This window comes from Girardinichthys multiradiatus, chromosome 12 (genome assembly GCF_021462225.1).
Source record: "Girardinichthys multiradiatus isolate DD_20200921_A chromosome 12, DD_fGirMul_XY1, whole genome shotgun sequence".
In the NCBI taxonomy this organism is placed as follows: Eukaryota; Metazoa; Chordata; class Actinopteri; order Cyprinodontiformes; family Goodeidae; genus Girardinichthys; species Girardinichthys multiradiatus.
Window position 1 is genome coordinate 48,036,969 of NC_061805.1, and position 15,758 is coordinate 48,052,726.

At 39.1% G+C, this 15,758-nt stretch overlaps 1 protein-coding gene across 1 annotated transcript in view; it reads left to right on the plus strand.

The window, feature by feature from the left end:
- Positions 1 to 15,758, plus strand: part of rasgef1ba (RasGEF domain family, member 1Ba) — a 123,447-nt gene that overhangs the window by 32,861 nt on the left and 74,828 nt on the right. The window contains exon 3 of the mRNA XM_047381490.1: positions 10,145 to 10,198. The gene's annotated coding sequence lies outside the window, so the exon portion shown is untranslated. The remainder of the gene's footprint in view (positions 1 to 10,144; positions 10,199 to 15,758) is intronic.

Sequence of the window (15,758 nt, forward strand, 5' to 3'; positions counted from 1 at the left end):
AAGATGAGATGACGTAATTAGTGGTACACTTAATATTTAATGATGTATTAAAATAAATTGCATATTTAATAGTACTTTAAATTTTTTTCTATTTCACAACGTATTTATTTAATATCTTCCCTTGATGAAGCCTTTCTATACGGAGCACGCGAGGGGAAAAGGGGGAATTTTTTTTCTTTTGCGTTCGCTCGCAAAACATTTGCGTTCCCACGCAATACTTTTTGCGTTCTCACGCAATAGTCTTTGCGTTATCTCGCAATACTTTGTGGGAGACCCGTTTTTGAGATTTATTGAGTTTTATTTTGAAAACGGCCTTAAATAAAATGATCTTCAATCAGACAGTTATTATCCACAAGCTGTCAAACTACTGAACTCTGGACAATAATACTGCATGAAATCACATCTGTGACACTTTATTTGCTTATTGCTGATGCATGATGTGTACTTTTTTTTGCACGCCATTAGTGTTTTTGTTTTTATCGTGAGTTGAACGGTTCTTCTTATCCTAAGCATTTAATCGCATCGTTGACTGCATGTTAACTATATATGACAAATAAGCCATATCAATGCCATATCAGTGTTGTTTGTTTTGTGAGCAGTTTGTCAAATGTGCTGCTCTTCCAAAATACACAGCTTTCTCAAGGCGATTAACAACTTTTGTGTGCGAACGCAAAAGTAATGCGTGGGGACGCAAAAAAAAAAAATATTCCCCCATGTCCCCTTGCGGGACCTTTCCTTTCTACTGTGGAAAAGGCTCTTAAATCTTTAGTGCACATGGAGCAGTTTTGTTGGTCAGATGAGACTTGACACGTGATGGTACTTTTCGTTTGATGAATGAAGAGATGCGAGACTGATTCAATCCAGAATTTGTCTTACAAGTGTCCTTAATCACTGGTGAACTTGATTACGACTATGTACATTTTACAAGCAGCAGACTGCGTGTTAACACCGCTGCATTCAACTCTCCTGAAGTTTGGTAATATTTGTGACTTTCCTGTCAGCTCTATGAGTTTAATAGATAAGTCCTTACTTCTGACTTTACGTTGCAAATCCAATTTTACCACGTCCAGTTCTCCACCTGCGTTCAGAATGGAGGGAGCAAACGCAGGTGGAAAACGTCGATCAGAAGCACTGTTGGCTTGTGGGTTGTGTAGTTCGTTTGACTCGCATTATACTATATGCTTCTTGGAAAAAAAACTACACAACGGCGAGTTTTTTTTTCTTAAAGTTTATAACAAAGTCTCAGTTTTACATTTCCAAAGACAATTGATCCTAGTTTATTTTCCCTCCTATTAGTTAGCTCCTGCTCCCGTCTGCTCCCGTTCATTTTTTATTCTGTACCGTCCCAATCACGTGATCTTTACTGATCCTGTCTCCCATCCTGCGGGATTCCCATGGGAATCCCGTGACCCGTGGGATTCCCGAAAAAATGTCAGCCTCTACTAAAAATCCCAGCAGGTACCGCGGCTGATAGGACGGGGCGTCCCAGTTCTGATGTCACAGTGGGCTATATAGTAAAGTGAGCCCTTTAATGAGCTTGGAACCGAGACGCGGTTACTGGCATCTGAAGCGCATCATTCTGGAGAAGAAATCCCACGTGGACTTTCATTCATTCTCCCATTGGCCAGAAAACTAAGCGAATTAAGCTTACAAGAATAAAAAGGCTTGTAAGTTTCAACTTTAAGGATCGAAGACGTGGATTTAACACGTAACCAAAAAACCAGGAGGTTTCAAAGAGAAGAAAAGTTCCTCTTTGTTTTTTTTTGTTCCAGTCGACTAGTGACGGTCCGTCATATTCTTCACCTTTCTGCCAAGGAGGCCAAAAGGACGAGGATGGACCGCTATCCTGAGTTACCCACGGACGTGTGGAAACTCTCCCCCCCTTCTTTACCTCTCTGTCCAAGGAAAACTACATCAAGTAAAGACCGTTCGTTTTTATTTTCTTTATTAGAAATAGCTTGGGCAGGATAGAGTAGAATTTTAGCGCGATTTAGAATCGCCACTTATAGTCTAATGTGTTCTAAATTGTATGTGCATGCCATTGTTTATTGAAACTTGATTGCTGTTGATTTCTGAGGCCGCCGAGTCTCGCAAGTTGGGTTTTTACTGTGCGAACACCTGAGCGCAGGTGCGCCGTAAAACTGAGCTGCTATAATAACCTTACGGTGAAACTCACCATTCTCTTTGTCTTCAACTTCGTGTTTTACTGGTTGCCGCCAAAAGTTTTATTATCCTTTGCTTGCTTGGGGGAAGTTTTATGACTGCCTGTGTCCCACTGAGCTACACTTTGGGGTGGCGCTCGTTCAACACCATAATCCTCTTGTATTTTTGCCATAACTGCCATAACTGCTGGTTTGATTTCATACACACTCAATGCTGTTTTATTTTTCGGGATTCCCGAAAAAATGTCAGCCTCTACTAAAAATCCCAGCAGGTACCGCGGCTGATAGGACGGGGCGTCCCAGTTCTGACGTCACAGTGGGCTATATAGTAAAGTGAGCCCTTTAATGAGCTTGGAACCGAGACGCGGTTACTGGCATCTGAAGCGCATCATTCTGGAGAAGAAATCCCACGTGGACTTTCATTCATTCTCCCATTGGCCAGAAAACTAAGCGAATTAAGCTTACAAGAATAAAAAGGCTTGTAAGTTTCAACTTTACCGATCGAAGACGTGGATTTAACACGTAACCAAAAAACCAGGAGGTTTCAAAGAGAAGAAAAGTTCCTCTTTGTTTTTTTTTGTTCCAGTCGACTAGTGACGGTCCGTCATATTCTTCACCTTTCTGCCAAGGAGGCCAAAAGGACGAGGATGGACCGCTATCCTGAGTTACCCACGGACGTGTGGAAACTCTCCCCCCCTTCTTTACCTCTCTGTCCAAGGAAAACTACATCAAGTAAAGACTGTTCGTTTTTATTTTCTTTATTAGAAATAGCTTGGGCAGGATAGAGTAGAATTTTAGCGCGATTTAGAATCGCCACTTATAGTCTAATGTGTTCTAAATTGTATGTGCATGCCATTGTTTATTGAAACTTGATTGCTGTTGATTTCTGAGGCCGCCGAGTCTCGCAAGTTGTGTTTTTACTGTGCGAACACCTGAGCGCAGGTGCGCCGTAAAACTGAGCTGCTATAATAACCTTACGGTGAAACTCACCATTCTCTTTGTCTTCAACTTCGTGTTTTACTGGTTGCCGCCAAAAGTTTTATTATCCTTTGCTTGCTTGGGGGAAGTTTTATGACTGCCTGTGTCCCACTGAGCTACACTTTGGGGTGGCGCTCGTTCAACACCATAATCCTCTTGTATTTTTGCCATAACTGCCATAACTGCTGGTTTGATTTCATACACACTCAATGCTGTTTTATTTTGTTTAGTTAGATATTTTACCCTTTTTGTGTAGAACTTTGCATGTTTGATTAGGTGAAGATTATTGAATCGGAAGAGCGAATTCTATCAGAGCTGTTGATTTAATAAATATTCCCATAGATAAAGAGAAGGCGTTTGTGTTTATTTTGTGCAAGAGTGATTTGTCAGTCAAAATAAGGTCAAAGTTCCCCACGTTTCGGCAGAAATGGTTGATTAAACAGTGACATCTAGTAATAGTTATCAACTACTACCGAGAATTTAATAATTGTAATTATCAAGGGCTTTGAGCCACAATTACAACCCCAGATTATATCTTTGGTTTCGATTCATAAATAAGGATTTTTGATTAAGAAATGAATGTTGTCAAATTATGATTTTCAATTATAATTATTGATAAATATTAATTAATCAATAATCATAATCCCAACAGGGGCAATTACTTTTTCACACAGGACCAGGTTGATTTGAATAACTTTATCCCCCTTAATAAATAAAATCCTCATATAAAACTGATTTTTGCATTTATTCTGATGGTTTTTTATCTAATAACGGTTTAGTAATTTGAAACATTTAAGTGTGACAAAAAAGCAAGGTAAAGAAATCTGTAAGGGAGCCAATACTTTTTCACAGCTGTGTAGCCTTTTCAGGGTTTAAAGAACCGGCCCACGTGGCAGCTGAAACATACAAGAGCTGATCAAAATACCAACAGATTACAAATCTACAATCACTGGGCTGCGCTGTGGCCTGATCCATTCATGACCCGGATTTTGAGAATGATGTTCAGAGAGGTCATGGTAAACTGGGCAGCTGTCCAGAAGTTACATAAACCTTGACCAAGTTCTGTAACATAACCTCTCTGTTTGAATTAAAGACATAAAATCATTTAGTTAGACTGTAGTAGGAATATTCTAATTTACCTGATATTGTCATATTTTTTACTTTTAAACTCTTGCATTTCCTCAGTGGAAAACTACTGCAAATGTTTGCTCTTTGGAGACATTTGCAGAATTTGGTGGTAAAAATCACCACATTGTACTTGAGACGGTTACTCAGACAATTCAATTCAGTTTTATTTATATAGCGCCAATTCACAACACATGTCGTGTCAAGGCACTTCAGGGTTGTTGGGGAAGTTAGATTAAACTACTGAGTGTTAGAGTTTGGCCATTTTAGAATGGCTTATGTGTAGGGGTACTAAGTAAAATAATAAACTGATAACGTTTGTCAATCTAGAGCCCACTGGTGGCCATTGTTATACTAAAAACCACAAGGATTGGGATACCTCTCTCTGTCAGACTGATTATAACCATTGGAAAAGAGAAGGGGTCATACAGGTAGCAGAAATGGAGGCTGTGTTTGCACCTCAACCATAACTGAGCCGGTTTAGACTAAAACCTGACTCCCCCTTACTCCATCCAACAGGGAGCGAGGAAGGCAGATGTAAAAATAATTGGATAGTGTTGTTTCCTGTTGCATTGTGTGAAAGGTGGGTAACTATAAAATGGGCTAAGTCAATTCAATTGAATCATATAGCTTTCAAGTTAGGCACATGCATTCCAATTAATAACTAACCATTGAACAGTACAGTCAGATTCAGTTATTTATTCAAATTGGATAAAAAGTGTTTCTGTCTAAGGAAACCCAGCAGATTGCATCCAGTCAGTGACTTGCAGCATTCACCCCTCCCGGATGAGCATGTAGAGACAGTGGACAGTCACTGGCGTTGACTTTGCAGCAATCCCTCATACTGAGCATGCATGTAGCGACAGTGGAGAGGAAAAACTCCCTTTTAACAGGAAGAAACCTCCAGCAGAACCAGGCTCAGTGTGAGCGGCCATCTGCCACAACCGACTGGGGGTTTGAGAGAACAGAGCAGAAACACAAAGAGAACAAAGAAGCACTGATCCAGGAGTCCTTTCTATGGGAAGGAAAAGTACATGTTAATGGATGTAGCTCCTTTAGTCGTTTCATCTAGGAAGAAAGAACAGATAAACTCTGAGCCAGTTTTCAAGGTTAGTGTATGAAAGGGAGCACATAGAGTTAGTCACAGTAAAAGCTCAGTCAGTAGGAGAGAGACAGGGTTAAACACTGAAAGACAGGGCCAAGTGTATCATCAGTAGAGGGTGGGCATTAAGTTTTTGCCAGCAAAAGCTTGGACGATGCCCCTCTCCATGAAGATGTCACAGGTAGACACAGAGTCAGGCCAGGTGTAGCTTCTAGGAAGAGAAGAGAGAGAACATAAAGTTAAAAGCTGAAATAACAGCAAATAATGCAAAATTGAAGAGTAGTATGAGAATGTAGCGAAGAGAGTGAAAGTGGTCATTATATCCTGCAGCAGTCTAAGCCTATAGCAGCATAACTACAGAGATAGCTCAGGATAACATAAGCCACTCTAACTATAAGCTTTATCAAAAAGGAAAGTTTTAAGCCTAGCCTTAAAAGTAGACAGGGTGTCTGCCTCACAGACTAAAACTGGGAGCTGGTTCCACAGGAGAGGAGCCTGATAACTAAAGGATCTGCCTCCCATTCTACTTCTAGAGACTCTAAGAACCACCAGTAAACCTGCAGTATGAGAACGAAGTGCTCTGTTAGGAACATATGGAACAATCAGATCTCTGATGTATGATGGAGCTAGATCATTAAGGGCTTTATATGTGAGGAGGAGAATTTTAAATTCTATTTTGGATTTAACAGGGAGCCAATGAAGGGAAGCTAAAATAGGAGAAATATGATCTCTCTTTTTAATTTTCATCAGAACTCTTGCTGCAGCATTTTGAATCAGCTGAATCAGTTACATTTTAAATATTCTAATAATTTCTGGCTGTACCGCTGGTGTAAAAAGAAAAACAAATTACCCCGCGGCGAGACCTCTTGCATCTTTCTGCCTCACAAATTTTGAAAAGCACACTGAGGTAAAGACCTTTTACCACAATCTGTTCTTTCTTTTCAATTAGTCTCTGCTCCAGCTCATAAATGATTCATAGAACTCAGTCTGAGACGGTTTTAATAACCAATACGGATTAATGATTTCAGGGAACAATTAGCGCACTGACACAACTCAGGTTAAGACATTTTTATTTTTACTGGTCATGCTGAGACAAAACACCAAGTTTAAAAAGCAGGAGGTGGTCTGAGAAAATGAAAAAACAAAATCTACATACTGTCAGGGAAATATTTACCTTTTCATTTTAGGAAACATTTATATTAGGAATGCTTAGCGCCATAAAAGGTGAAAGAATGCACTATGCAGAATTTGTTAAATATAATTTTATTTCTTGATCCTTTGACCCTTTGCATTTTATAATACAAACAGCTCACAGCTTCCAGGATTTAATCCTTTTTCTCACTAATATACTCCAAGAGGATTTTCTCTATACATTATAATGCTTCTGGACAATTCATTTTCCCGAGAGGAGGGCTTCACTTGACCAAGTTTGTTTTTCTGCAGAAACGCATGGAAGAGGCAGACTTATGTGCTGTGAAACACACAGATAATTATTTTTCCATTGATTTCCTGTTCCTGTGTGACACTGATTCCAGCTGGGTAATAGGCCTATGTTATGCAGCAGCATGTAACTGCAGGATTGTGCTTATAAATCCCCAGCAGGGTTCAATTTGTGGTGAAAAAAGTGGAGTGAAATCTCACCCAGACAGCAGCACATGGGACAGGTAATCATTGGAATAAAGAAAGAAGATTTTGATTTAGTTAAATCTGAATATTTTGTTTTAAGTGGTAAGCACAAATAATGTTTATTTTTATTTCTAGCAGCAGCTTTTTCAGCAGCGGTTTGCATCCAAACCTGACAGGCTGAATAAATAGTCTTGTGTTTTCACTTCTCAATTGCTCAGAGCAAAGCAGGGAAATATTTTCTTTGTTTGAAGATGACACGCCTGCATCTGATCTGACTCCTTTCCCAGTGTCAGGTCGTCATCGGACTTGCAAAGGAAAGCTCTTTATTCTGCTCTGTTGGCTCTTTTTGTATTGAAACCATAAGCCTTAATTAGCCTGTATGTGGCGCTCACATGCAAGTCTGCATTAAATACAGATGGCTGCCATTACTCTCTGCAAGGACACCTGTCCCACTTTAATAAATTTAGATTTTTATTAGCATCATTACTCTCCCCCTGCACAGTCAGTGCGGTGCAGCTACCTACAGCTCAGCAGGTTGCTGCAGGGCTGCTGTGTCGCTCCAGGAATTTGTTTTTCCTCAGATTCCACTTGTGCCTGCCAAACATGGCTGAAGCTGCAGGGAAAGCTTGTTTAGTGGCTTTATGATGTGGCTACAATGTTAGCTAGAATTTGTAATGTATTCCCATTCAGCTGAGCTGAGTTGATAAAAAAAGTATACCAAGCTTTCCACATTTCACACAGTAATGTTGAATCCATCATCTGGAAATGGAAATAGACCATTTCCACATATAATGTTACCTTAATTCCATACAATTAAACTAAAAAACAAATCTGTTGGGGGGGGGGGGGGGGGGGGGGGGGGGGGGGGGTGATGCAATAACTTGGTTGCACAAGTGTGTACCCCTAATGTAAAACTTTGCTGAAGCAACTCCTGGTCCATTTAGGCTAGAATAGAAATATCCTTTATTCTCCCTCAGTGGGAAAATTCAGGTGTAGCAGCAGCAAGGTGAAAGGCATATGGAGGCATGCAGATTCACTCAAAGGTAAAAAACAAGAGACTGTACAGATTTAAATTTAAAGCATATGAAAGTTATTTAAAAACATGCTCAAATTCAAAGAAATGTGCAATTGAGTAGGATACTTAAAAAAAATGTACAACATGTGCAGGTATATCTATGCATAAACAACAGATAATTCACACAAAATGAAAAGTGCAAATAACAGTAGCGGTGCAACCACCGTTTGTATTTAAGTTTGTTGAGATGGTTATAAAGTCTAACAGCTGCTAAGAGGAATGTCCTGTGGTAATGCTCTTTGTGCAACTAGGATGCAGCAGTCCATTATTAAAGCAGCACTCCAGTTTTGCAGCAGCTTATTGCACGTTATTTTGGCTAGAGTCCTTCTGTCTCCCACTACTGCACTGTGTCCAGGGGGCATCCTCTGACACAGCTGGGCTCCCTGGTGGCTTATCTAACCACTTCTTCTCAGTTGTAGATAATCTACTGCTCCAAAATACTACACTATAGGAGATGGCTGATGCCACCACAGAGTCTAAAAAGGTCTTCAGGAGTGCCCCCTGCATTCCAAAACACCTCAGTCTCCTCAGTGGGTAGAGTCTGCCCTGACCCTTCCTGTAAAGAGCATCAGTGTTGTGACTCCAGTCCAGTTTGTTGTTCAGGTGAACACCCAGGTAAGAGTACACTATCTCAATATCAGTTCCCTGGATGTTCACCAACGTCAGTGTGATGGGTCTGCACCTGCGCAAATCCACCACCAACTCCTTGGTTTACCCTGCATTGATCAGGAGGTGGTTCCCGTGACACCAGTCCACAAAGTCCTGTGTCCACTGTCAGTACTCTAAGTCGTCCTCACCTGTGATGAGGTCAAATCTGAGAACTTTTGTAGACTGCTGTCCGAGGAGTTGATGGCGAAGGCTGCAGTGTAGAGGGCGACCAGGAACAGTGGCAGCCCAGTTCCCTGCTTGGCCCCCGCATTGCAGACTGGCCTGTCAGACACACAACCCTGTGTCCTCACATACTGCTGGCGGCCAGTGTAGCAGTCCAGTATCCACTGGGACAGGTGGGACAGCTCCAGATTATCCCTCAGACATCCAGACTGAGAGGTATGAAAACACTGGAGAAATCAAACAACATGATCAACACAGTGCTTTCGGGCTTGTCAGCATTCAGTCCTCTTGAGTCCTCACCTGCCATCAATTATGTTGAATCAAGTCAAACTGAAATAAAGTTCAGCTGTCTTAGTTGGTTTCCCTGACTTTTCCACAACTGCATTTTGTATCTAAAACTATAGTTTACAAAGGACTCATTAATCAATGAAATAATTAAACTGGGTAAAATATTTCTTCACAAACAGGCCTATTTTGAAAAAAGTATCCTTGACCCTAATTTGACGGTTGCCCCGCCCCCCTCTGACATGGTTGTGTGAACGAAAGCTGGACATTTCTCCAAAAGTGTTTAAAAGACAAGGCAGAAACTGGTCAGTGGAGCTGCTAAGAGGCCACTGAAGGAGCTGCTGGTAGTTTAAACATGTTGGCTACTGGCTGCGTTCTCCACGTGTCTCAAATAAGGGAGCAAAACTTTGCATAGGGCCTTGTTCAGGGCTGAACATGGAATAGTTTCATCAGTGTGCCCACTTCCATTTAAATATGCTCATAGCATTCTTGAGGGGGTTGATTATGATGGTATGGGGCCCTAAGCAGCTGCTTAGCTTTCTTATATCTTGATATCTCGCAATTTGATAGAAGTTGAGAACTTTTCAAAGGTGGAGTGTCAAGATGTGTCATGTTGGCAGACTCATAGTAAAGAACTTTTTTACTGCAAATATTTTATGGCATCTCTCTAATATATATTTTTTTCAGTTGAACTGTACAAGATAAATAACAAATTGGAAAACCATTTAGAAATGACTGTTATGGTCTAATCACAAACCCCGGTATAACAGGAGTGTGTACATTGTTTAGAACCACTTTAGGGGACAAAGAAAGCTTGTTGAAGCTGGTGCTTTGGAGACCATAATTTATTAAAATTACAAGGTATAAAAAGGCCTCATGTTTAAACTTCTGAGGCATGGCATGGAATTGAGATGTTTTCTTTTTGTTTCACCCAGTCTCATTTCTTTTTCCTTCCTGCAGCCAACCTTTTGTGGTACACTGACTAATGAGAGACTTCTGTTCGACAACAGATTGGTAAGTCCTCTTTTTTTTATTGTTTTGGGGACCAGATGATGACGCTCCAACTGGCTGAGCATATAGGTTTTGAGTGAGATGCTGATTTAAATTAAAAGCTGCAAATATATTAATTAAAAGTTTTCATAGGAGATTCCAATAAGCAGAAGCAGATGTCTGTGTGTTTGCAACTGTCTGCTTATGATTTTGTGGTGTGTTGTTTAGCCTCTGAATATGCTAAAAATTTGGATGCTTCATATGAATTAATCTTTTTGGAATAATAAAACAATGCAGTTTAACCCTAAAAGTCCTCCTTTTTTTGATGATACCATGTTTTTAAAAAAACACAAAACCTCCCTTGATCACTGCGCTGTTGTGTAATGCAAATGGTACCACACTCCACAGAAAGCCATTTAAGCAGTAACAAAGGGCATTACATTGCTGCCTGGTCTTTGCCCGGCTTAATCTATTAGAGGAAGAGAGTGTGGTGAGTCCATGCCAGCTGGCACACGGCTTTGTTAATTACTTAGGACAGCAGCACAGAATGAAGCAAACAGATTTATGGTTTTGTCAATTTCCAATTTATCAGAAACAAACAAACGCATCCTTTTATGGTCCGTTTCCAAGGCCCCCTTGTGTCCACAAAGTGGGATTCTCCTGCTTTGCCTTTTTCAGAGCCCTAAGCAGCAGACGGCAGCAGGTGCATGGGCGGTGCAGTATGGATTCACAGGTACATTATCATGAAAAGCTTAAACCTTTTCTCAGAACAACAAGCCAAACGTGATTCAAAGCCAGAGTGGATTACAGAGGTTTGGTGCTCTTTTCTTTCATGCACTTTTTGGACTAAATAAAGCTTTAGTTTTCATCACAACAAGTTTTGATTTTAAAAAAATGACAAATTATTTTAAGTAAACATAAAAAGTCCATTCAGGTTTTGTTTTTGTTTAGTGGTAAGGCTGAAATGAGTTGGAAATTTTTCTAAACTAATACTTTTCTCTGTGGTTTAATTTGTTTTATGAATTAAATTTAAAACATAATCTTAAAAATGCTCAACATTTTAGCTGTAACTATGCAGCCCAGAGATCAGTGACTTACAGAAAATAAGTATGCTTTTATTTCCAAATTGGCTTTTTTTTTGCACTTCCTTAATTTTAGGGAATCCAATGCCTTTTTTGTTTAGTTGTGTTTTTATTAATTAAATCAGCTTAGTTAGCACTGTTGCATGGGCATGAGAGGACACAGGCTCTTCTGACAGACTTTTTGAAAACTATAACTTAGTCTTGAAAATATGTTTTTTTCCTCATCATAAACTTTCTTTGCATGATTATGGGAGAAATAGAAAATGCTGCAGAATATTTGTGTTAGTGTGGGCAAGTTTCAAAATAGATTGCTGTCATAATTACCTCTGGTCTTTTTTCAAGGTTTGTTAAGCTGATGAAAGATCTAAACTTATAAACTTCTCTTGAAGCGAAACTTGTTTCTTTACTTATAATCAGAAATGACAAAAGTTTAGATATTATCCTTGTTGTACTCTTGAAGACCTAATTATTTCTGTTCCTGCAGTTCTTTGTGCCACGAATCTCTCTCTCTTTTCTTTTTTTCTTTTTAAGAATAAATGCTACTTTTGTAGTGTCATATCAATTTAAGACCATGTTCTGGATTTATTCACTAATTATGGTTGTCACACATCATACTTAACTTTACCTTTACTTTTTGGAACCACTATAATGTAGGCTAGGGATATTGCCTATATCAATTTCCATCTGTTGCAGATCATCTGCTCTGTGTATTTTTTTATTTTTTTTCCCAAAGAACCTGGTGTCACACTGAGCTTCTCTCATCACCCTTGACTTAAGCCTCCTGTAGATTGTACGTTGACCTCCCTGGAAGGCCCAGGAGGAATGGTGCCTGGGGATTAAGCAGACATTATGCGTGCCAAACAACGGCTCTCTCAGTGGGACATTGAGCCAGAAAAGACTGCCTCTATATCAGCACAGGCAGCTTAACTCCTTTACATTCCACAGCTTTGTGGGATTAATCTAATAAGAAGCAGGAATTGTTACCAAATCCTAAGTGATTTATTTTACCTCCCTTTGTTTCACACTGTAGGCAGTTTTTTTTTTTTTTGCATAGTCGTTAAATAGAAGCTACAGCTGTGCCACTAATCATGAACTGAGAGGTGGAACCATAGAAAACTCATAGAAAGTAAAAATGTTCTCTTTCTCTTTTTCTGATTCCTCTGAGGAGTTCTGTCGGGTTCAGGTCAGGATTTTCTCAGATGGCTTCTGTTTGATGTCTTTAGGTTCAAGAGGTTCACATTCATGCAATTAAAACTTGGTGTTATGGAGCCTGTCACAATTAAAGCCTCCCATTACGTTGATGACTGCAGTCGATTTGCCACAGTCGATTGCTAACTGTATCGTTCTTTGATTTTAATTAATGAAGACTGAACTGATGAATATAATTCAGCTAAATAGCTTATAATGAATCACATGGCTTTAGCTTTTTAGAGGGTTTGGTTTCCTATGACAACCAGATCAGGATGCTCTGTGAGGAAGCAAAAGGTTTTTTATGATGATGATGATGATAGGCTTTTGAGGCTGATTTTAGATGGGTTCAATATCCTCTGCTACACTTTCCTCCTAAAGGGACATTTTGTAAAAACTTTTTCTCTAGATATTTGGTTTTCACCAGACACTGAACAGAAGAAATGTCTTTCCGGGAACTCCTTGAAGACTGTTGGAAAACCATTTCAGGTGACTACTACATGAAGCTCATTGAGAGAATGCCAAGAGAGCAAAGCAGTAATCAAAGCAAAGGGGGGATATTTTGAAGAATCTAAAATATAAAAGATGTCTGGAGTTAATTCACAATTTTTTGTTTGCTACATAATTCTATATATCTTGCTTCATAGTTTTGATGTCTTCATTATATACTCACAATGTAGAAAGTAATAACAAGTAAAAGCCATTGGTTGACAAAGGTATGTCCAAACTTTTGATGGGTTGTGTAGCTAGACCTAGGCAGAGTGTCACCTGTATGTAAGAATAATATGTCATTTCAATCTTAATGTTATGAAGAGCAGAGAGACATGATTTTCTTGGCAGCTCTATTTTAAGAGCAGATTTGTCTTTACGTACGGTTTGAGATTTAGACGGACACATAAGCATGTGCAAATAGCTTTGTGAATTTAATTCTCTGTTTTCTAGCAAGCATATTTGCACTAAACTACTTGCAATGGTTATAATCTGTCATCACTGGTTATATTTTTTGGCTATGAAATCATATAACTCAGACCAGAAATAAATGTGACATGAAGAGCAAATTGCATGAATACATGCTTTGGTTAAAGCTAAACGTGTTTTTAAAATTCTAAAAGATTTATCCTTCTTTTTGTGACCAGAAGGTGACCGTTTTACAATGTCTCAGTAACTAATATGTTTAAGCCTCCAAATATTGGCAATATATGTAGAATAATTAGTAAATATTGTCGTTTGCAGCATGTTTTATTATTAAATATCAATGTGAAGCTGGCAGGCAGTACGTATAAAAACATTTGACACAAAGTGTTTAATGAAATGAAATTAGTAATCCTTTTATAGCTCACATGTGGGGGAAAGCATTTGGAAGGCAGATTATTTTCAAGTTCCTACAGTATCAGGAGTGCTGACCTGGATGGTCCCAGAGAGAATTAAACTCCTGACCTCACATGTGTCAGCGTTGGGGCTCCGCATGGCTCTTAAGTGCCCGCAAATGAATTAATAATATTGATGGCAGATGTTCATAAAGGCAGGGTCATCTGGGAGTTACAGCATGTTGGTGACACTATGGAAGTGCATCCATTTTATCTCTCTGTGTTATAAATCTCTTCACCTTAAACACACATGATGATAAAAGAAATTGACTGGGATCATCTCTGACCCATTTTGTCAAAACTACAATGAGCACATCCAATTGGGTCCTATCTTAATCAAAAACTGAATGTTGTTCATTTTAGGATTTATTTATTTTATTCCATAAATCAGCAGCTCAGCCTAAATCTTCTTCTATAATAACAATAATTAGAAAACTACAGGTTATTTCATTTTGGGATGACCCAACACAGAAACAAAACAAAACAAAACAAAAAACGCTTATTTATACTATTTCTGATACTACAGGATTTACATTTGTTAAATAAACTGTCTGTTTTTATACACAAAAGCAACACATAGTGCTTTGTTACAAGAATAAAACAGGAGGCAATGAAAACAAATAACAAATCGACAAATTAACAAAGAATGAGCTGAACTAAGCTAACCATGGGGGAGAAAAACAAACAAAAAAACTGAATCTTCAGAAATGTTGTTAGCGGGCATTAATTGAGAATTGAGGAAATGTAATCATGCTAACAGAGGTGAGGAGACACTACATGCAGACAAATAACAAATAACCACCATGCTACATACATAAATTAATTAATTAATTACTGAAAATTTTATGAAACAAAAATCTCCATTAACTTCAAATAAATGGTATAAAACAAACAAAAACAGGTCGTTCCACAGGTGATGGCCTTATTAGAAAAATAATCGACCATTAAAAGACCATTTTCAGAATACCTGACAATCTGGATGACTTATGCAATAAATGTAGAGATAAAAATATGTTGAACTAAGACAATTCTACTTCTCTTTGCCTCTTGAACTGTTACCAGCCATCTCCATGTCCTACTTCACTATGTCCATAAAGCTTCACTGGGGTCATCCTCTTTTCCTCCTGCCTGGCAGCTCCATCTCCAACATCCTCTTTTAAATGGATCCATTATCTCTTCTTAGAATATGTTCAAACCATCTCAACTTTGCCTCTCTAACTTTGTCTCCAAACTGCCCAACCTCTGATCTGCTCATTTCTAATTATGTCCATCCTGGTCACTCTCAATGAAAATGTCATCTTTGCCTCGTGTCCTCCTATGTTTTATAGAGTGCCACCATCTCCAAATCATGTATCATAGCAGATCTAATTAATTTCTTCTTATAAAAAGCTCCTTAATATCAATTCTATAGCATTTTCAAATCATTTGTGAAGATTTTTCACAAGGTTTAGTAGGGTATTTATGGGAATTCTCAGTCATTCTTCCAGAAGTTCATTTGTGAGGTCAAACACTGTTTGACAAAAATGGCCTGGCTCACGGTTTCTGCTCTGATTCATCTCCAAGGTGTTCTATCAGGTTGAGGTCAGACGTTTTTGCAGGCCAGTCAAGTTCTTCCACATTAAATTTGCGAATCTATGTCTTTATGGACCTTTGTGCACTGGTGCAAAGTCATGTTAGACTAGGAAAAGGCAATCTCTGAACTGGACACGTTTTGGAGCATGACATTGTCCAAAATGTTATCCTGAAGCATTAAAAGTTCCTTCCACTGGAACTAAGGGACTGAGCCCAACTCACGTAAAACAGGCCCACACCATAACCCCCTCTGCACCAAACTTTACACTTGACACAATGCATTCAGGCAGGTGGAGTTTTCCCGGCAACTGCCAAACCCAGATTTAGCTACTGTTTTGCCAGACAGAGAAGAATGATTTGTCACTCTAGAGAACA